Here is a 24,202-nt window from a genome sequence, read left to right as displayed (position 1 = left end):
ACTGTATTAATATATATAAAATCAGCACATTTTGTTGGTAATCTTTATCATTTGACTCCTCTCCGTAGCTGTGCACCCACCTTTATACAACTTCATTCTAATCTATCGGCCTAGCTTACAACAATCAGCTGATTGTATTCATAATTAGCTACTATCCCCTAGGAGGCAAATGCATGACTAGAAAATTTGTACTAGTTAAATTGTTGCTATTTTATTGTCATAACATATTTTAAATCCATAAAGAATTCTGGAAATCAGATTTCATCCTTCATTGGATAATGTACATACCAAACATTAGGAAAAGCTTCCAATCAAGTGAAACATGGAGTGATATTTCAGTAATGCATCTTAAGCCAGTTTCTAGCTAGATGGTTTTACCCCTATGTATTCACAGAGTCTTTAACCATACCAGACAGCAGATTATTTGGTTGTATCATGGGGTGGGGGGGGGGGGGGAATGAATTTACATGTCTAGAAAGCAAGTAAATCTTGATGATGTTTACAGCTGTCATTGCAATTAGGGTTTGTAACTTGGAAGTAAAAACAACTACCACCAATGTAATACACATTTAATCTGTTTGCCATACACAATTTTTGTTATAACTGTTGCCAAAGCATCATGTTTAAGTGATGGCATAAGCAGTTACAGTAGCTCCATATCTATGTAGGTTAATGCAAAGGAAACGCAATTATGTACTTCCTTCTGTAATTCAACAATATACATAAAGTTTGTGCCAAGACATTGAATGACTCAAGCCGTTAATTGTATCTCTCAGTGAAAGAATACAAAAAAAACAAAAAAAAAAACATCTCCTCTTGATCGATGTCTCTGCTTAGGTTTCAGAATTTTCCCTTGTTACTCCTCGTCAATGAGGGATATCTGTTTAGCTGCAGCAGTGGCAAATTACATGCCCGATTCTGAAATGTCGACATTCTACGTGGCTATATAGCTACGGACAGCAAGCAAACCTGAGGTCCATTCAAGCCATGCTCTGTCAGATAAACACAGACCTGGTGCTGCTGCTGCTGTTGCAGTTATCAAGCATTCCGACAAACTGTCAAATCGGTACATAATAATCTGAGATAATCTTAGACCATACTCAGATGCACGTTCACCGTCATCACACACACACTAACAGATGCACGTTCCTGTCATCACACGTACTTACACACACAATATCAGTCTCCCACTTGTCCCCCACATATATTTCTTGTCAAGGTGTTTCCAGGTATATTTTATGCTTCTTTTCAAAGAGCTGGATTATAGAAATATAAATGATTGGGAGACCCACTCCCCATGGAAAAATTTAGATGAAAAACAGGAAAAAAGAAAAGAGAATTGAATTGAAAGTAAAAAAGCAAAGAAAAAGGAAGACATTGGCTGGATGATGTATTATTATGATAATTATTAGTATGTGAGTCTTATGCATGCTGGCAGCTATTTTTAGGCTAGAGCATAATCCCTGTATATATTGCTTAAACAGAGTGAAAGAATCTATGTTTAAGTGTGCACAAGGTAGAAACACTAATATGCCCTAGCTGTAACAGCTGATCAGTTTAGGGAATTAATTCATGCATACCGAAAGAGCCTGAAAGATAACTGCAGCTGAGGGCCGCATTATGAAACGCTCGCCTAATGGCCCCGGAAGGGAAGGGGGAATTAATGGAGATAAACACAAAAGTAAAAGCAAGGTAAAATTTGCTGGAATTCATAGGTAGTATAGTAGCAATGGTTGAAATCATGGCTTAAGCACGTCTTCCTTTTTTGAATTTATTTGATTGGGAAATAGATTGGCACTGTCATGAGAGGAGTGTCATCTTTGTCTTATTTGGCATGGACAAATTTTTGGGCATAATACTCGCATTTTGTGGACTATAAAGTATGCTGCAGTGTGCTGATTCAGGTTACATACTGTGGAGTATTTATGGAATAAGAGGACAGTGTAAGTTATTGCTGTTGAATACAGCAGTTATTGTATAGAGAAAGATCCAAACTTTTATTGGGGTGGCAGCACTAGGGTTATTGTGTCGTTTTGGAATAACTTAATAAGCGTTTGGGAAACCTGTACGAAGTTGAAGAAAAAAAGCTCAATTTAAACCTTACGTGAGAGTTGTTTGTAGTCCGAGTTCTTTGTAATTAGCTTTGTTTACATGTTGTGGACTAAATGGGTTGACTAATTGAGCACACTTTTATCAATATTAAAGAGATTAATTTGAAAATGTCAGGTTAGATATTAATAATAAGTAATGTATGCACAAACTGTACCTTGCTGCTAGCTGTATTACTGTGAAACCAGGACTTGTGTCTAATGTACTGCATTAGAAAAGCTATTTTGGGAAATGTCCGGGACAATCAATTGTTTCATGCTTAATTAATCCTTTTACTTAGCTGGATTTGTGAGATAAATTAACCCTGTTATTTAAAGCTATTAGTTTGAAGATGCACTAATTATTTCTGTAACTGATTGATTTTGGTTTGACTGTTTAAGTCATATTACTTGCAGAACAAACCATCTTATTGAACTACAGTAAAATGCTGAGAGTAAAGTTGAATGTTAATTGGAGTTTGTATAAGACATGTTCATGTGCAACATATGATGTATTGGTTTTGTATGGCATTCTATGTACAACATTGGTGAGTCATCTACTGTGGATGGATACGGATAGTTATTTTTTTCTTCTTTGATCTTCCAGTCTGTATTCTGTCTGAAGGCTTTAGCAGTTATGTGGATCATTTAGGGTTGCATAATGGAAATTAACAGGACTAAAGTTGAGGTTGGTATAAGCTTAAAACTTGTGGGGGTTTGTAGGGTGGGAGGGGATATGAAAGAAAAATAAGGTCTCTTAAATTTTGGTTTGAAGGAAATACGTTTTTACAGATTGCATAAAAGACATTTAGCCAAAACTTTGTTAACATTTTCAATGTTCCTCGCTTACCTGTCATGCACTTTTCCTTGACCCTCTTTGGTAAAATTTGAATCCCTTTATACACCCTGTAAAGTTTAATTTAACGTCAGCTGCTGCTGTCTACCATTGGAAGAGTTCTCTGGTGGAATTTCTCTAGATTCCTTGCTTATTAAATTTGTGTTATTTGTTGCAGAGTAATGTAACTCTCATTTACCTGTCATCCCACTTTTTATACACTCTCGTTATATGTCCACATAGATAGCTCTTGGAAGTAACAAGATGTAGAGGTTTTATTTGCAAGTATACATAATCATCCATTTTGTAGTGTTTACTGGATTATAAGGCGTCCTAGTTAGCTTTTCATATATCTTATCCTTTTATTTGGTTTTTAGTTTTCTAGGCAGCCTATTGGGTAGAAATTTGCACAAAGTGTTATTACCATAGATGCAGTAACAAGTTTACATTTTCTTATGTGTGTGTTGAAAACTATGAATTATGAAGTAATGACAGTGAAATGAGATGAGGAATAACAATATCCAAGCGAATATGATTGTAGACAGATTATGTTATAAATAAAGCACATTGTATGTATAAATGACTGTAAATATTCTGTATGTGTACCACTAAGTGACACTATATGATATTTGCCTCTTTTCCATAGGCAAAATTAGTCTGTAAAGCTTCTCAAGTGGCACAGCACACACACTAACCGTATAATTACATTCCTTTCCTGTTCTTGCAGTCTATATACCCACCCGCAAAGTGCAGCAAAAAAAAAATATCTTGCATATATTGCTTTGCCTCATATCTAGTAATGATTATTGCTTTTTCAATTAAAGAGGCCTTTCAAAATTCAATTTTAGGAAATGATCGTTTTGTCTGTTTTGTCTGTTGTTTGTTTTTTACATTCAAGTTGCTTTCGTCGGGCAGGTTTTATTTGGAGACAAACATTTCTCTGTTAGATTAAAATGAGTATCATGCTAGTGAATTTATCAGTTTGCAAATAGATATAAAGAATAAGGCAACAGCATACTCTTTTTTGTGCCAGTAGAAAGTAAGAATAAGAAACACATGTTATTCGGTTAACAATCTTCAGTACAAGAATCCACATGATTTCCATACCTTAGATACTGTTAGCCTTGGGTTACTGCTTTGTAATCAAATATTATTGAGCTGCTCTCAATAGCCAGGTATAAGTAGCTGACATGTGTTGTAATTCAGCATAATGCCGTAGCGTATAATTGTAAAGAGTCTCTGAAATTTTGTTTCAAGATAACATCTTCCTGCAAATTACATCAGCATCTGTTCCTTTTTTGATAAGGATTTGTTTGGATGAACCAATCAATCCCCCCTCCCCCCGATATCTTTTAGAGATATTAGGGTTTAAAAGTCTTGTCAGCAGGGCTGACACTTTGTCATGCATACCATGTCATAGCCCCATACAGTGCATGGGTCTCTCTCCCAAAAAAAATCCAGAGAGGGGAAAATAAACTTGGGGTTTCGATAATAGCATTATAGTCCACGGGGAAATCCCCCAGAAGCTATAAAATCTTGAGATATATATCTTGTGTTGTGCTAGTAATTATAAAGCACAAAAGTAAACATCAGAGGAAGGAATTAATCTGAAATTATTCATCAAACGCTTGAGATCTCCGTCCCCGCACCCCCCAAGGCCTTACTCCTGCCTCTGCTATAGATCTTAATATGCCTCTTGTATAAGCTGTGTTCAAGTAATATATCAACTCGTTAGCGCACAATCAAGTGAGTGTGAACTTAATAAGAGGTTTCTTGAAACATGTTTGCGATTTGATAATTTGTGAAGACAAGCCAAGTGGTGAAGCCACTGTAGATGTAATTGTTAGCCTATTGTGACCAAAATCTGGGAAATTTAGAAGTCAAGGGAGAAACAAAGTGAATGGTTTTGTGTTCTGTTCTTTCTGTTGGTCTTCCCTTCATTTGGTACAAACCATTCTGCTCCAATAAGAGACCAACTTGGTAACGATTTCGGACCAACTTGTGGTTTTCACGTGATGTGAAACTCCCTGGCCCTCTGACAATTAACCCCTATCACCCATGCTGTACTTCTGTCGGTCCTTGTCTAGAGATAGATGAAAAGCGCTGAGCAACCCTGTTTCTTCTTTCATTGTGAAAATATTCAATAGGCTAGGCTTAGTACTGTATAGAACAGTATCTTTGTACATGTATTTTCTGCAAGTTTTTGTCATATATATATTCTCAGTGAAACCTATTGGAAGTCATGTCAGCAGAGTTGATGGGGACATCAAGCACATATCATTCAGGACTTGTCTCAGTTTATTTCTTTGCCCAGCTGATAGATAGAGGCTTTAACTGCTAGAGAAAATTAACTGACATGACCACCATGGTGTAGCTCAGTACATTATATCATTATGTTAAGACACAGACTACTGTACTTGTTGACTAATCTTCATAGATTCTTGAACATGCTTTTGCTTAGACTGTCAATAGAGTTTATTAATAATGTTGTGAGGCATATATGGTCTAACAATTCCACACGTTGATCTCCTGCAGCCAAACAGATGCAAGTCCAAAATTAATCTATAGGTAACCTCTGAATGAAGTTGTCCTGGTTTTGGCCCATGTTTCACAATCACTACACAGTGTTGTTGCACTTAGATCTTCCCATGATGCATTTCAATTTCTGGGAGCGAATCCATTTTATTGACGCAATCGTATGATAATACAGTCTCCCACAATCCAGGAGTGTAGTCGGCCTGTCTACAGTCTCGTAGTGTGTACCGTTACCACACCATATGTGTCGCCGATGGCTTAGCCAAGTCAGTGGTCTCATTTTTTTGCTCAGCTATTTCGATCTCATCAGAAGCGATGAAGCAACCGGCTCCCCAGAAGTGGTTTCTTTGCCATTAACGACAAATTTGTTTCTTCAGCTTTTGCTAGTAGCAAAAGCAGACTTGACAAATGTTTTGAATTCAGGTCAGGTCTTGGAGGTAGAAGTCGTAAAGCTTCAGAGTTTGAGCACACCGGAAGATCGCTGTCAACGAATCTGGCTGCCTAAAATGATAAGATTATAGATCGAGCCTGGCAACATTGGTCTCATCTCTGATTGCCCACAGGAGCTCAAAGAGAGATCTGATGTTTTCATCATTAAATACCGTTTAAAGTTTTAGCAATATCAACAGCCAGGTTGTGATTATCCGTAGTTTGAACTTAATTATGGTACCTTGAAATATCTGTCTTGTTGGAGCTACACAGATGTACCTACTGTAGGATGTTCACTGTAGTTTTGAAGTACTGTTGAAGTTGGCATTATCAAGCAATACATGTTTATGTGTGTAGACCGGGGGAGGGGAGAGGTAATGGTGGGGTCTATAACCAGGTCCCCTTTTGCCTTCTGTTGTTTCGTCTAGCACGGATGTCTGTAGAACATAATGAAGTTGTTGTCTTGCCAAACTTAGAAGTCTGTGAAGCAATAAAGATGTTATCATTCCAAGCTCGGAACACCGTTTCAAGAATGATGTAACACAATTCTAGTAAGGATGATGTTAATACTTAAAACTGCAGTTCCCCTAAAATGATGTATTATAATATGATGGGAGAGAGGGGGGGGGGGGTTGGGGATGGTTGATAGAGAGAAAGTTATGAGTGAAATGAGCTAGTAAATCATAGGTAAAATATTTATAAATCGTTTCATCCATAGTAATCAAGCCTAGTGTTCATGCACTCAGTTAACTGCAGATAATACGTAGATCAGCTAAGTCCAACTAAAAACCTTTGGTTGTAAAATAATTGCCTTTGCTCCTGCGTAGACAACCTTTCAGTTACCGTGGCGTACCGAGTGGACGAACCACCTAGTAACCGTTTCCATGGCTGTCAAAGTGACAAAACCTATATTTTATGCACATCTGTCATATAGTTGAATAAGTTTGTCGATATGTGATACCTTTGCCATTTCTGCATTCTCATTAAATATGAAACTTTTTCAATGATTCAGTTAGTATTTCCCTGTAAAAATTGAAACGGTTGATTTGAAGGTGGTAACATTTTCTATCTGTGATAAGTTCTGGGTTACTGATAAGCTTTTTGCCAATCAATAATACATGAATATTTCCTCTCTTTCTTTTTTGATAATAAATGGGAAAAAACAGAAGTCTTTGGTTTTTGATTTGCATTGTGCTTTTTCACCTTTACCATTCTTAGAGCTTTTCTATTTACCTTCATGTTTTATTCACGTAGCTTTCTTTTTTTAGATCCGTATTTTGGTCTTTAACAAAGCTTGAAAGAATTATTTATGGAAGAGAGACCTGGGGAAAAGTCATATCGTCCATCAATCTCTTATCTATCTGTAAGCCTAGAGTGTTGGTATTGGGAAGGTAGAAAATGTAAATGTAGGAGAAAAAGATTGCAGAAAGTCATAATCATAAAATATATAAATAAAATGGATCAGAAGAGCAACTTAATGATTTGAAATTTGGATGGAAAATTTGAATCAGATTGTGATAATCATTAGCAAAATAAGTAAGAGAAAGAACAACTTATATTTCAGAAGGTATTTTAAGTTTGTGTCAATATATGATTTTTTTTTATAATTTTACTTCTGATGTTATACTGATCTACTGTAGATCATTAGCTTCTCATATATATTACAGATGGAAAAATTAAGTCACCGATTACTTAAAATTGTCTAAATTTGCTTTTGGCCCTGTGGATAATGATCTTATATAAGTTTGATGTTATCTTCTATTGATGTACTGCACTTACATATGGACTGTTTTGGATATAGGACTTTTTTCTTTTCAGTAACTGTGCAAAACAATTGTTTACTTATCTTGTGAATTACATACCAAGCAAACGTGGGAGGAAGGAATGGGGTGGGGGGCAGTGGGGGAGTTGGGGGGGGTTTGGCTAGATGGCAAATCATGGGCATGAAAAGTGTCATGAGCACTGATTAGTTTACACAAAGTGTGTGTGAAAAATGATGTGAGCAATGACAAGTTTACACATAGTTTACACATATGCACTGATTTTACGAGAATTAAATTGCAACCAACTGCTGAATTACAGCACTGTGCTTTTCAAATAGTCGGGCCAGAAGGTAATGGCGAGTGTTCTTATTGAATAAATGTTATTTTTAGTATATTGAGAATAATCACCATGGATACAACATCTTCCCCTCTCACTACCCTCCCCGGGCTCGGATGCAATTTCCTACCTTGGTTGCATTCTCCTTGCCGGCAAAGAAATAGAACTCAAAGACAAGAAAAGGAAGGAAATTGGATAGCACACTCTTTGTTCATCCACTCCCCACATAGGGCCCTCCTGTCCTCAAGTGACCATCACAACTTGCCATCTGTGACCATCTTCCCTATGCACACCACCATCCCTGTTGATCTTATCGCAGTCTGCCGATGCCCTCGGCCAACATTCATCTGAAGAGCAGCGTTTCGGCTCTTGAGGTCAATGAGTGGATTCTTTCAATGTCTATCATTGTGAAGTGTTTAGTGCTCTTCCACTCTTGCAGGGATAACCCCTTCATCGATCTACATAGACATCTGCAGCCACTCTATTGACATTTGGAGGCACACTTGAAACAGCTACAGCAGCAGCAGCAGTCGGTAGGCTGATTAATGGCTACACTCTTATACCTTTATACTTGCCATGTGCTGGTTAATTGATTTGACAGGAAGACAAACCTGCAACTTGGCTGGTAGAAAATAAAACTTCTTCAGTTTCACCTTTTCATTTCTTCTAACAATGCGTAATCTTTGTTCCTCTTGTTTTTTGATACATTTCAGTTACATTAAGATATCTCTTTTATAATTAAATGTTTACACTAGACAGAAAGATTCATCCAACTGCTAATTGTGGATGAAACCATTTACTTAAGTGAAAATGCTGGTGATCGAGCCTGTTAACGCTAGTATAGATAACTTGGCAATGGCTACATTGCATATTAATAAGTTACTGTTGTTAATTACATACTATAATCATTCTTCTTTTGTGATAATTACATCTGTCAAACAGTATAAGGACAGTCTATGGAGCGACAATGTCTCCTACAGCTACCATACCTTGCTGATCTCACAATCGCATTCTCTTGTAAAGTTTGGAGTAATTTGGACCGCTACCTAATGTATGAACTGTCTTATCAAAATACCCACGTGCAAACACTCCTCGCATTTGATGCCAATTGGAACAAATTTAAAGCACATGTTTCATTGTTTTTGTTCACAAATTTTGTTTTGCAACGCCCCTCTCTCTCTCCTTAAATTCTGTGCATGTATGACTAGAGCTATATATGCAGCGATATTTAATATGATTCCACAAATATCTCGGTAGCGAAATCAAGGTTGCCACACGACAGCCAATGTTAATTATCATATCGAGTGCTTCAGCTGTTGAGCGACGTTGCGATAAAGTTGGAAATTGTTTTAGCTTTAAGAAATGGGATAAGTAGGCCTGAAGGACTCTGTTAACTAAATAGTCCTCCCTCTCTCCGAATCTAAAACGGTCTCAAGGAAGAAGATACTGACCTTTGCTCAACGATTAAATTTAGCTGGAGGAGATTACCAGACCGTGGTAATTTAGAGGCGGGAGAGACTGAAAGCAGATGGAAGGAAATAATGAATTTGTAGGTAGTTTCTTGACAGACCAGATAAAAAGAAAAATGGACATTAGGCATCCTCTAACAATCATACAGTAAAATGACTTGGTATTGTAAAAGTGAAGGAAGATAACTGGACTACACAAGGAGTAAAATTAAAGATATAATTTCTCTCCTTCTTGTTTTATTCTTTCTTCAAGGCTGGTTTGCAGAAGAGCGTACATGATTAACTTAAGCAGCTCTTGTAAATATTAAAAAAAACAGGAATTGTTGGTAGATGCTTTTGCAATATAATATCAAACCTGTTAAGCATTTGTCAGTGGATGATATGTAGTATTCCCATGCAGGAACATAGAAGTATATATGCAGGAATATGTCAATATTGGAAATGAGTCAAGACACACAAGCTTCCAAGAGAAGATGCTGCGATTTATTAGTGCTAATTGATAGCATATGCACGCCATGTCATAGTTCCTTAATTCACAGAGCAGATATGTTCGGAATCCTGAGCCATATGTATTCAGCATTCAAAAGCTTTTTATAATCTCATCCTCTCTTTCGTACCCACCCCCTCTTTTCCTGTTTGTTTTATCTAAGATTTGATAAAACAGAAATATTGTATGTGGTAGAATATCTTCATTTTTTGTCGATGCAGAGACAAACTGATTGATCCAGTCATGCAGAAGATCAAACATGCTATATATAAAGGGAACTCATGCATATGATTAAAGAAATCCATGGTAATTATTACCATATATAGGATATTAACCAATGTCTAAGAGATATGTATGATGCAGGCGGGCTAGAAGATGTGTACGGCACTAGACTATTAAAGATGAAATAATAATATGGTGACCTCAGCTAGGTCAAGATATCTGACCAATGTCTAAGAGATATATATGATGCAGGTGGGCTGGAAGATGTGTAAGACACTAGACTATTAAAGATGAAATCATATCTATGGTGACCTCAGCTAGGTCAAGATATCTGACCAATGTCTAAGAGATATATATGATGCAGGTGGGCTGGAAGATGTGTAAGACACTAGACTATTTAAGATGAAATAATATCTATGGTGACCTCAGCTAGTTTAAGATATCTGACCAATGTCTAAGAGATATATATGATGCAGGTGGGCTGGAAGATGTGTAAGACACTAGACTATTTAAGACGAAATAATATCTATGGTGATCACCGCTAGGTCAAGATATCTGAACATGAGGAGGTAAAGAGAAATATTTATTGATACTGATTGCAGTATGTTAAATATTCTCATAAAGACAGAGATAATTGCACATACTGTATGCATGCTTCATAATGCTGTATGCATTCATCATCTCACGCATGTGTTTGTCATAACAAGCTTGCTATAGTTGTGACAGAAATGTTCTAATTAATACATCATAATCTACACTTATGACCAACATCTGCTATCCACTAGATGTTAAGTACTATTTATGTTCAAATTATGACCATCTGTTGTCCACTAGATGTTACAGTTTATGTTCATGTTCAAGTTATGACCAACATCTACTGTCCACTAGATGTTACTGTTTATGTTCAAATTATCATCAGTATCCATGGCAACAGCACTGCTGATAGTCCACAGCTGTCACACTTTCTACATTTCTGTGCTGAACATATTTGTTAGCTGTGGGGAGAGGAGGAGCTATAACATGTGATCCATATGTTGGATTCATGTAATATATCTATATGTAGGCAAGATGAAAGTATAAATATCATCTGCTTTTATCGGTATCGATTAAAGTGAAATATAAACCTTTGCAACCATGATTGCATGGCGTTTGTATGTATGTGTGAGTATGTACATATATGTGTATATGTGTGTGATGCCTAGCTTGTAAACATGTTATCTCTAAAAGAAAAGATTAAATGGATCTCACATTTGAATGTGTGGATATATGATGCTCCATGGTAAATGCAAATAATGACCACAAAAAATATCAAATATCTTTAATACAGTTTATGAAAAGGACAAGTGTTGTCTGTGACATTTGAAGTAAATGCAAGGCATTAAAAAGCACTTTACTCATTTCATTTGTTCCTACATAATTACTTACAGTATATACCCTACCTTTCTATAGATCAATTCTATTTGATTTATTTTTTGCCTATCATCTGCAAGGAATGATTGATCCTGTATCAAATCTCCTCTTAAGGGTAAAGATGCATAGCATTAATTTTCTACACAGGAACTATTTATTCAATGAGAGAAAAATGAATCAGGATCTTCAAAAGAAGCTTCACAAAATTTGAACACTAATTTATTCCTTGGTCAGGAACAGAATAATTTTAATATCAATCTATGCAGTCATGGTGGTCGATATTGTCTGTATGTCAACTGTCTTTGTGTGTGTTCTGGATCTGTGTGAATGAATATGTGTGAATGTACATGTTACATGTGCTTGTTATCAAAGTTGCACTAAAATAATCAAATAAACATCCTAGATGTCCAGGGTATATCCCTGATTAAAACCTAAATATTGTGTATGAAAACACTTCATATTTATCCAAAATATATGCACTGAGCATGGATTGTAATTATAATAGCCTTTATTCAGAAACTAACGTAACAATAACACACTAAAGTGGCATTGTACTCTACCTAAATCACTATTCTAAAGTTTTGTACGCCTTGATTGGTTCGATCTGAATGCTTGCTTTGATCAGTCATTAGTAGGGAACTGACACATTGCAGGTATTAAACATTCATGTTACGACACCAATGGAACATGCTGAAACAGTATATTATGCTGAAATCTTAAATTTGCCTGGAGGGGAAACAATACAGTACTTTGCATTGATTTCAAAATGTGGCAGACATTGAAGAATAAGTTAATTACAACATTACCACCTGTCAGAGAAGGTAAATTTTCTTTCCCTCTTGGGCAATGCGCTAAGCCAGATACATATTTGGGATTTTCATGTTATAGATGATATATACAAGTTCCCTCTTTGGGTGGTTGAAAGACTATAACTTAAACCTCCCTTACAAGAATTATTAAACTGCAAATTGCCTGTGCAGGATTATTTCAAAGTTTAACAGCTTGCCTGAGCAGGGAAACAGTAGCTCAAGATGTATAAGCTTACATTAAATAAGATTATATAAACCAGATATATATCTGGCAGATTATAGTAACTCTTCGTTAGTCACCATATTTACACAAACTAATGCTTACTGTACCAATGGTCATCTTGGTCGTGCTATTGTATACATCCCAAGTCAAACTTCAGCTAGCAAGTGAAAACTATATAAAAGTTTGCAGTTTTCCCAAAAGTATTTGTATTTTTGACTCAATCTGAATGGATTAATCATGATGCTACTGTAGCTGCTACAACACACACCTTTAATATTGATATATAATATCTGTGCAATGAATCATCGGTTAGATGAATCAACTGCATTAGCTTAAAGCATCATGAATATTTAATGAAGTAAAACGTTGAATTCTCTATCTTTTTAATATCTTTTGGATATATTTGTATGTAGGATATAATGTTATGTGTAGGCTTCCTTGCTGTTCGTAATTGAAGCCAAATTTACGAGAGAGCTAAAATTTGATTTCTTGCTCATATGATGAACCTAGTCTTGATTAGTTTAATCCAGTGGAAAAATTTGATAGTTTTGATTCAATCCTTTGTTAAAATACATCAAGACGTCTTTTAAAATCTAATTCATAGTTTGATTTAATATAATTATGCACTTATCAATATATAAGCTCTAGAATTGAGGGCGCTACAATTCTATATATTTTATAGCCTACATTGACATTGGCACCAAAAAATCCCAAGCCAAATTACAAAGCTTTTCTAGTTGGATAAACTCCTCAGAAACAAGATGAATTATTAATAGAAATATTGTGTAATCTGAAAAAAGAAAGTTAATTTTTTTTATGTATATTAAAAATATTTCAAAGACAGAAGTTGACTTTTGCAAATTTTGGGATGATTTGTAATAAGATTGTTAATGAATGACCTCAGAACATCTATTACAATTACATAACTTATGACGCCTTCAATGCCATCTTAAATTTTGTCTTAAAGGAATAATTCTGCAATTTATCAAATGTTGAAGATTAGAATTATCTTCAAAACAAACTATGTAATTTTATAGAAACATTTTAACTGTCTAATTTGTAATGATAATGGACATCTGGCAACCAAACAGCTTGTCCTTTATTAATTTACAGTCCGTCTTGGAACAGTTGAAACAGTTGTAACATTTTGCAAATTAAGGTATACGCAACCCCTTAATTTCATTGTCTTTTCAAGTTCTTCAGAGGTAGAGCAGTTTACGTCAGAATATCTGAAAGAGAATCGTGACAATTTGAAAAACAAGCAATTCATGGCAAGCTCAAAACTTAACCGTTGTATCTCCATTGGAGTTTGGTATCAATGCAACTTTGAACATACAAATCGCATGTAAACTGCATTGCTGTAATGTATGCAAGGCAATGAGGAAAAGGACATCACATGGTTGAAATGGTTGCACAGAAATTAATCATGAGATTTCTGTCTGGAAATAGTAGATTTTACAAAAATCAAAAATGGTTGATGGTCCAATTTCAGGCCAGTCAAGGAAGACTGCTACATGTTACCTTTGAAGTAAAACATTGCATGGACAAATAGGATTGCATTTAACCAGCAAGATCAAATTTAAATAGCAATGTCTTTGTGATATAATTTGTTACATGATCAAGATTTGTTTACAGTAGGATAACACTGCAATGGAAATAATTCCCTTTTTCCTAAATATCTAAATTTTACAATTGTATGCAGTGACAGAATTCATGGGAATTTTCAAAGTTCTATACATTTGTTTTTGAAGATGGTGGAATATTTTCAAAGATGACCCCAGTCACAAAATCCCATGGCTGCTTGATTTTGTACATTTGCCTTATTCCCATTGTAATACTAAAAACAGTATTAACCTAGCCTGGTTCCTTATCTTGAATATAAAAAAGTCAACAAGTATCCCTTTTAGCTGTGCAACACGAGATCTGTTGCGAGAAACTAGAATTTGAACTGAAGCTGGTGGAATGTTTGCAGAGGCATGCCAGAGTCTGTTACGGTCTTGCACGTCCCAAATGGATATTACTGTACTCCGCCAACTACAACACAGCAGCAGTACTACGGCTTTTGAGAGTCTGTTAATACCAGCCGGTAAGAATGTTACATCTGCTCGCAAAGAGTCGTGATGTTAATTGAGAGCGTAGGAGATGATAAATTCAGAGCTCTATACATATAAATATATATATGTATATAGATATATGTATCTATACAGAGACAGGAAAATGGGTAGCTGTGTTATTGAGGGATGCAGAAGAATAAAGGAGGAAATAATTAGTTGTGGTTTGCGAGATGGAGAGGTGAAATTAGCACACTGTTTCAAATTTGGGGAGTGTATTGACAGAGCAGCGTTGGTGGTTGATGCAGTACTAACTACTATAGTATTATTGATAGATGTTTCTGGTTTTGTTATATATTGGTATTTGTCTTATATTATTGTTTAGTTAAAGCTTTCAAGTCGTCCAGATGAAATAAAAACAGAATGCTCTTACAAAGGTACTAGGTTCTTTGACAAGGGTATAGTTTCTTTCATTCTTGGGTCATTAATTTTATCAGCAGTTTTTTTCTTGTAGTGGTACTCAGTATGGGATTTCACTTTCAGTTATATATATAATAAATGAATAAGTATATATATATATATGGTACGGTTGCACAGTATGATCAAAATTTTAGGCTATGTGAATTTTGTGCTTGGCAGCCTGGGGTGACCATGGTAACGAGCTTAGAAAAAATTGAAAGTGTATGAGGGGAAATAAACTTTGCAGATTTATCTCTTATTCTTCCTAAAAAAAACCCATGATGCTTAATTTGTTATGTAAACAGTTTGTGCAAGCTGTACGTTTGAACATATTTATAAAAAGTACATCACCTTGTGATAAATGTGTACATGACCATATCTGGACCAGTTTATTCACCTCTCCCAAGTCAGCCTAGAGCAACGAATTACTGGGATGCCAGTTATGTAGTAAGAATAAACTGCAGCTTTAAACCTGAGGTTTGAATCTTTGTATGGTGAACAAGTGATAATTTACTAATACGAAGCAAGGTGACAGGCAGCCTTCGCAATTGTACAACTGTTTGCACCTAAGTCCCCAACGAGTGCTCGTAATAAATTGTAGTGGAAGCAAGACGAATCCTAAAGACAGGCTGTCAACTTCCCAACCGGCAAAAGTAAATTGGAATTTTGCTAGATGTCTTCATGCAGTTTCTTATAAACCTGGAAATTTGTGGTTCTGAAATCTATTTTTACCTCTGCATCTTTTAATTATAGTGTAGAGCATACCCCCACGGCAAAAATTAGAGGCAGGAACTTAAGAAAAATACTTATCCACAGATACCCATACTGATAACTTTGAGTTTGTTTTATATTGACGCAGGTTATTTGTCTCAATAGTTGGATTTGAATATTCATGTGAACCGCAAGAAGGCACTTTTGTAAATTTTAAGAAAATGTTAGGACGTTAGCAATATTTAGAACTGCCTGTCAAGTTCCAACAATTGCTGCAAGCATACCCATGTTTTTTGGTCTTTCATGCGGTGAGTAGGAAGCATTGGTGGTTGCAGAGAGAGGGAGGAGAGGGGCGGCGGGGGATAGTAGAATTGCATACGGGTGATTGACTGGGTATGATGAGCTTTGAACAGGTGAAATTGTTGATAATTTAGTGTAATCACCGATTAGATGGAGAATTATATAGAGTAATAGAATAATTTAATGTAATCATCAATAAGACATGGTTTAATAGAGTCATTTAATGTAATCGTCAGTAAGACAATATATAGAATATAGGTTTGAGAGATGATTTTGTAAATGTATCATGTACTGTATGTTTGTGTATCATTCACCCTTAATTGGTACTTTAGGATGTATATACCAATCTTAATACCCATGATAAGTGACATTAAAGTTGATACACCAGGTAATATAGCTGGCCTATGTATTAAATACTGATCATACTTTATATTCAAAACAAAGAAAGTACAAGAAAAGGAAATCACATGGTACAAACACTGCAATCTAGGAACTTCTTATCATTTTTGACGGTCTCCAAAAGTTGAACGTACGTCTGAATTTCATGGAAGTGCAGAGATGTGTCAATCGGTGTCAGGAGCTGTGAAATTATAAAGTCTGCCGGTGTCAACTCCGACTCTCACAAGCCTGTGCCATCATTCATGTAATCTCACGTCATGCTGGCCCATGATTTATTTTTAACATTTTCTACCACTTCTGGGTTAAAATCCCTTGATAGATCACTTTGTCACCATTACTGTAATTTGGACTCTGTAGGTTCAGAGATGTAAATCAAACGATTAGCAGGGTGTGAGGCTGTTGCAACAGGTAAACTTTAAGAGGCTAACTTTCTAAACCAGAGAATAGTTTGATGACTTTGTATGCTTCTTGTCGTATTTCTAATTATAGTGATGTTTGATCTTTGCAGAAGTTCGGGGCCAGAAGTTGGTTACACTTTTGGATTGGTTTGAGGACAGAATGATAGTGTGCAGTGATTACAGAGAATGGGGGGTTGGGGGGGGGTTGGGAGGGGCAGGGAAGGTGTTGAAAAGGGGTAACAGAGACAGGAGATATCAGCCATGATTAATTGTTAAAGTGTTGCTGGAGTAGCGTTTACCGTAACGATTTGTAGCACACTTTGTTTCTTCTTTTGCTGTACATAGTGAAAACTTTCCTGCTTCCCTGCTACTATAATATTTCTCCCATTTTTCGGAACCTGGCTTCTTGTGAATCCTTTTTTTAAAAAGAAACCCCCCCAAAAAAAACATAAAGCTGGTGATAGGGTGCTTGTCTGCTGGCATATTCTGCTTGCAAAGTTCCATGATCTAAACTTGCAAGTGTGTACTATACTCTTATAAACTTTTATTAAGCAATCAGGGACAGGAACTAACTAGTGATATAAAGTCACTCTCTTCACTACTAAACAGTACGAGGAAACATTAAACTCTAGTCCTCTGTTCAAGGCTTTTCAATAAAGTTGGCACTTGACTTGCTTGCAAAACTTGGCTCTCCAATTTATGAGTCTTACAGTGTAGCATCTGCTTAAGTATATTTGACTTTCATGAAGCAGGTAATGAGGTTCTCCTGTCTGTAATCTTTGATGGCAACCCACTTGTGACACTCGCTCTCTCGCTCTCTGCCGTCCAGATCGGTTGTGAGCAGTCACTTAATTCTCTCTTACCCCAGTAATTCTAAATGGCAAATTAAGTTAGTCTTCATCTAAAGTTGATTGTCATGCCAAGAGACTAGCTCTGAAAGCATTAAAAAAAAATAAGATAAAATAAAACGGAAAATGCTCGGACCTAATTGGCGACATGTATGAATCAGGGGTGAAGGCTGTTGTGAGAATTTGAATGGATTGAGTTGTCATGGTAGAGTGGGCTGATAATCGCATTAACCACCACGAGGAGCTCACTCATGTTATGTCTGACAAGACGGAGGCGGGTTGGAGAGTTTGCTCGTGCCAGACAAATTACCGAGATGTTCTGTTGGTTCTGGTATGCTTCAGTCCAGGAAGTGCATTCTTCTTTTCTTGTCCTTTTTATTTTATTTGTGAGTAGTTGTTGTCTGATGTGGAATGAAAGGACAAATGAGGTAGATAGAGAGAGAGGTGGGGAGAGAGAGGAGTAATGTTCAGAGGTAACCACTCATGCATCAACATCAAGTATCATGAAATGATTAATTTGACTGAGATGGCCACCGTAATTGGGACGAGTGCCAACATGAATTACGTCTTCTTACTGCTGGAGAGAGAGAAGAACAGAAGTTTATATCATTCTACGCAAGTCTTTGGTTACAGATTGTGAACAGAGAGTCAAGTCCATGGCCTGCTAAAAATGATCTAAGGGGACAGGGTGTTCCCCTCCCCTCCCCTACCCTCCCATCCCCTCAACTCACCTCCACCTTTGCTTTAGGAATACTATACTGTGCCTGTTCACTGGTGACTTGCTTTCAACTTTTTTCATGCAGATAAATCAGATCTCCATCTCTCTTCATTTCTTTACACTTTGCTTTTTTGTGATCAATTTGAGTGGATGAAGGCAGTGGTATTTGAAGCAATGAGGCTTAGCAATCGGGAGGTTCTTGGTTTGATCCTTAGCCCGATCGTAGTAAGGGCGGGGTGGGGGGGATTTCACTCAAGAGCAATTTACCCACCTAAATTGAAAGGATTCCAAAATTGAGTTAAAATGTTGAACTAGAGGTAACAGAACATGAAAGTTGTGATCCATAAATCCTTTTGGGCTTCTCCCACATTCATGGTCGCTAGATCGCAGTAAAAATAACTACCTGATTATTATTATTATTATTGTAATGGGGTTTGGCTACGACTGGGCTATAGGATTATGATGTACATGTAACACTGTATTAACACTGTAAAGTAACTGCTGATGATTATTATTATTGTAATGGAGTTTGGCTACGGCTGGGCTATAGGATTATGATGTACATGTTACACTGTATTAACACTGTAAAGTAACTGCTGATTATTATTATTATTGTAATAGAGTTTGGCTGCAACTTTGCAACAGTATTATCGTGTACATGTAATACTGTATTGCTGTGTACAGGTACAGTAAATAGCTTGAACACATGTAGGCTACATTCTTAGAATGTTGTATCCTGTATTTGTGTCACAGCGGATATCCCACAACAGGCCCCAAAAGAAAACAGTGATATTTATAGCTCAGCTTTGTAATATAATACTTTCACATGTAGATGAACATCAATTGGTCTAAACTACTTTGCATTTACAATGGGGATCTTCATTGTTTTGATAGAGGGCGCTCATATCAGTTGTCACAGTGCTGTAGATACGGCTCTGGATCCTAATATATCCTGAATACAGCTTATCTCCATTGAAGAGTTTGTCCAGTGCTGTAACAGATCTCAATCAATGTCCTAGGCCTGAAAGTAGGTTTGAAGCGATCTCATCTTCAATGAATTACCAGAAGAATCTGATGTATAAGTCTAGTATATATTCCATTTCTGAGACTGGGAATACAATTTTACTGCCGCTCAAAGCTTAGAATCAGTTTAGAGGACATGTCATATGATTGAAATATCTCAAAGAAGCTTTCTGATTGGTTGATGATGAGACTTGTGTAAAGTCGTAGAATGAACGGTGGACAACATTGGTTGCTACAATGTGCTAGTTATGAGACTTGGTAAAACACCAAGGTTAGTTTGATATGTCACACTGTGCGTGCTTTAAGAATGTGCAGGTACTTTGCCCAGAAGTGTCCATGAGAGATTCCTCAGAGGAATTGTCAGTGATTTCAGAGACTGCAGCTTGTCAAGCTTCACGAAACTAGAAAGGACCGCCCTCTGTTGACGTTGGGTGTTGGCTGGAGATTCTCATTAGGGCTTTGCTACATAAAGTAAATATAACTCATCATTAAGGGTTTTGTGGTTAATTATCTGTTTATTTTACCTATTGAGTCTGTAACTAGGAGATGTATTTGACAGTGTTCATGTCGAACATTTCATTGCATTTAAGTCTCTTTGACTGAAACTGATAGTAATTAAGATGTAGAGCATTGCCATGTAAATGAATCGTTTACAGCCACCTGCTTGCGGTTTTAATCATAATTAAAGAATCACACCAAGTATGTATATAGAGTTCATTCCTTTACTAGTGTTATGTACATAGTGTAGGATACAATTTGTAGTTCCATCTGGGAGGCATATTAACAGCTACAACATCGCTTTCATATAATCATAGAAATTCCCCAGTCAGTTTTCCTTCATTTATTTACTCATATATGAATATTATAGATTTTCCACCATTTTGTCTGTTATTGACAATGTAACCAATTAGCATGCACAGAGTGGCTGGACGGTGCTTAAATTTCGTATCAATATTTCACCAAATATATGATTATTAGCACCAAACAAATTGAGGAAAGAAGGGAAAAAAGGAATAAAAATAGGAATCCTGAAGCATGCCTATTCCTAGTATATTAATTCCATTCAACAGTTGTTATCTTCTATGTAATGGATGACAGCTGTGTGTGTATTATGCCTTTGCGTATGAATCACAATGGCAGTAAAAGTCAGCTGAAATATGCAGCTCAATGATTATATGATTCTTTCCACTATCCACATATATATATAAAACTTCATCTTGTGTGTTTGTGCATATAGGCTTGAGATGGTTATATTACATCCAGCCACGCGTTGTTTCGATTCATCTAACGTTGATGATACAGCCACCTTGCTGACTGTGTCAATATTTATGTGAAATGCTTCCGGAGCTGTTGTAAATTCTGTCACGATCCAATCTTGATGCAGAATGACATTTCCAGCTCCTTTTCCCTCCATTCCGTCTAATTGAGATAGCCAAGGAGGACACGCAGTCTATTCAAGTGATGGCAGTTAATATCTCCGTTTGTTTGTCCAAGCATGCAGTAGTGTCCTTGGCCATGAATAGAGAACTCTATTAGATTCAGAACGAGTATTTTCAGAGATTGTGTAGAGCAATCTTTTGTCGAAACAAACAAACCTTGATTTGGTTTAAAAAGCAACCTAAGCGCTCTGTGGTTGTTGTGTACAAGAGATCATAAGGTGAGGAATTGGCACGGGTAGATGGCAAACAGTTTTTGATTTAATTAGCAGAAGCTCGTTAAAGCAGCCGGTAGTTATTGCGACTCTACCTCTCTTGCCGGCCGCACAAACATGTCAATGCGAGCTTTACGTGTTCTGATCACTATTCAAGACTTAGAGAATGGAAATGGGAAACTTTTGTGTTGCCTTATCATTTGGTAAATTCCCATCTAAGGCATTAATCACTTTGTGGATAAAACCAGTTTGCAGACCTTGTTTATTAGAAAGCAAGCTCATTAGAAGTTGGTCTAAACAGTTTAATACCATCATATAGCTTTGTGAACTTTGATATTTAAGATCTGCAGTCAGATTGAAAACTGTGTGTTTCTGCCACAATTGATGTTATGTTCTTTAGAATGTGTGGGTAATAATTGGCTTTAAATGTTATTAACAGCCCACGAAACTGAAGAGTGTTTTTTTTATTTTCTACATTGAAATGTCTTAGAATGACGGTGAATCTTATAACCAGTGGTTTATTTGTGAAGTCACTCCCACATTTTGGAAAGATCTTACATCATGTGTGATACATTTGTTAAAATGAGATAATGAAACAGCTGGCTTCTGCTTAAAGTAGATCCTGTTTCCCGGTGCTACTGTAGATAACTATGTGTTTTTCACTCCTGTTCAAAATCACTTCATGTTGTCTGTACAAATGCAGGGAAGCTTTTTCATTGATGGAGAAAGGTTCAATTACCAGGAATTTACAGTGTTATGACATGATGACAATAAAAAAGTATTAGCCTTGAGTCTTGCATGCAAATTAGTGTAGGCCTATAGGTAAACATCTGTTTTGAAAACATTGAGATAATGTTAGGTTCTAAGCACATTAAAGAAGCTATTAAAGTAATAATGTGACAACAAGCTACAGTAAACTGATGGTCTGGAGACGAAGCATCTGTTGTGACATTACTTGCAAACAGCTAAAATATTATCATATAGATTGTGATAAAGTGTTTGTCTGTTAGGAAATTTAGTATCCTGTGAACACATCTAGCTACTGTAGGCATTGGATAATAGTAGTTTACAATTAACAGCTAGTTGTTATTATCGTTACCTAGTCCTTATAATGTATGGTACATTATATGGTAAGATAATGAAATGATCAAGCCTTGCAGCATTCGTTAATCTATTTCAGATGATTAGGTAATTACAACCATTTGGCTGTTGATCAAAATTTATTTGTGTTCCACTATTATTAAGACTTGAATATTTTGGCAAATATTTGCAAAATCCTTTGTCCTTATTTCATCATTCCAAATAGGTGTTTGTTTTGTACTAAAATTTCAGGTCATGTTGCCAGGTACCTTATGTCTCTACTTTAACTGTCCAGTTTGCTATGATATGCTAAATTTAACACCAAACACTAGCTGTGCTGCATCTGTTTTGAGGAGGTGTAAAGAATTATTTTTTTATGATTCGTACAGAAGAATAGACAATAGTTACTCAATATAAGAGCCTGGTAAGATCTGGAAAATGGTCATGTGACTTCAGGAAATGTCGATCATAGCCAAGTGGTGCTGCTCTAATTGTAAGCATGACAACGTGACAACCCTCAATTTACCCAGAATGCAACTCACTGAGCAATTCTGCAACATATATTCAATAGTGACGTGCACACAGTACTACCCTTACCTCAGCATTATCTACAACAACTGCGATAACAACAGGTGTCGTTGTTATTACTGCGCTATATATCAGACATTCATTATGTGCACCAGATTTAATTAGAGCTATCAAATTGTTGATATATTCAATCCTTTATGACAGTTCTCTGGTTTAGAATTTTGTTCTATTTTAAACTTGTGACAGTTAGGCACATCATTAATATGCCATGGTTGATTGGTTGAGGAGAAAAATGACAAACTAACATGCAGAACTTGCAGGCAGCTTACATGAACCAATCAATCAAAGGATTAAATGCTATTAATTGTCACGATCTGTGATATTGCTGTTAAATTGTGGCATTTTGCTGATTAAAAGATGTGAAAAATGTTTTTTCCCCTTCTTGTTTGAAAACCACATGTCGTTTGTCACCAGTATCAATCATGTTTAATACTTTGAGCTATATGCATAATAAGGAATATGAAATCTTCTGTAAAAATCCAGTCCAGTATACAAGCCAGAATAATTATACCCTCCGGGGAAAATGACGATGTAACATTCATGGCTGCCGTTTAACATGGAAAGTAAGATCATTTTCAAAAAACAATTGACATTCTTAAGACATAATTTTAAGTCTATAATTCTGGCATTAATTCAACAAACCAACAAAGTGGTATCAATTTGATTGTATCTGCTTCTGAGGGAATCATGTACTGTATACGCAACATAAGCTCAACCAACTCCTGGATGCATCAGTGCGGCCATGCTTTTATGGAGATGGTTCTTGCTAGTAGTATCTTCTGTAGACGAGGTTCAACATGAATGCCTCAATCCGGATAGGACCACTGCACCATTTTACACAGTGTTTGGTGTTCCAAGACTTTAAGGTACAGACCATGCACTGGATCTGTTGCCTTTGTTCTGGTTCATGAATGGAATTCAAACAAACCGTTATCATTACCAATCATAACCATTGTTCTAATTTCGTTTGTTTTCTTTCCTCCTCCGTTACCCTTCTCATATATATATATATACATATGCACCCCGATCTATCCTAGCCTAAGAACCGGTAGCTTTCTTGCTTTTGATGAAACACTTTCTAAGTTCCAGTTTGGAGATATGCCAAACGTTGGAATCTGTTTCTTCAGTAAGCATCTCAAAACGGAGGTCACACTGTTGTCATTTGTCTCAGATACAACATTTGTTAGTGTAGTACTGTAGCTATCTATTTGTTGCAATTTCTCTTCTATTTAGATATGTCAGCTATTCCAGGGATTGTCTTCATATGTTTAACATGCATCAGCATTATTGGTCTTCCAACAGAGAATGTCAAGTTAATCTAATTTGATGAGTTAATACTTGAACACCAGTGCTGCATTTCTGTTATTGAC

The 24,202-nt window shown here is 36.3% G+C and overlaps 1 protein-coding gene across 2 annotated transcripts in view; it reads left to right on the top strand.

Moving 5' to 3' along the window:
• Positions 1-24,202, top strand: part of LOC139980365 (adenylate cyclase type 9-like) — a 78,696-nt gene that overhangs the window by 42,833 nt on the left and 11,661 nt on the right. The gene's annotated exons all lie outside the window — the stretch shown is intronic.

Source organism: Apostichopus japonicus, chromosome 14 (genome assembly GCF_037975245.1).
Source record: "Apostichopus japonicus isolate 1M-3 chromosome 14, ASM3797524v1, whole genome shotgun sequence".
NCBI classification, from domain to species: domain Eukaryota; kingdom Metazoa; phylum Echinodermata; class Holothuroidea; order Aspidochirotida; family Stichopodidae; genus Apostichopus; species Apostichopus japonicus.
This window is presented reverse-complemented; position numbering and strand designations above follow the sequence as displayed.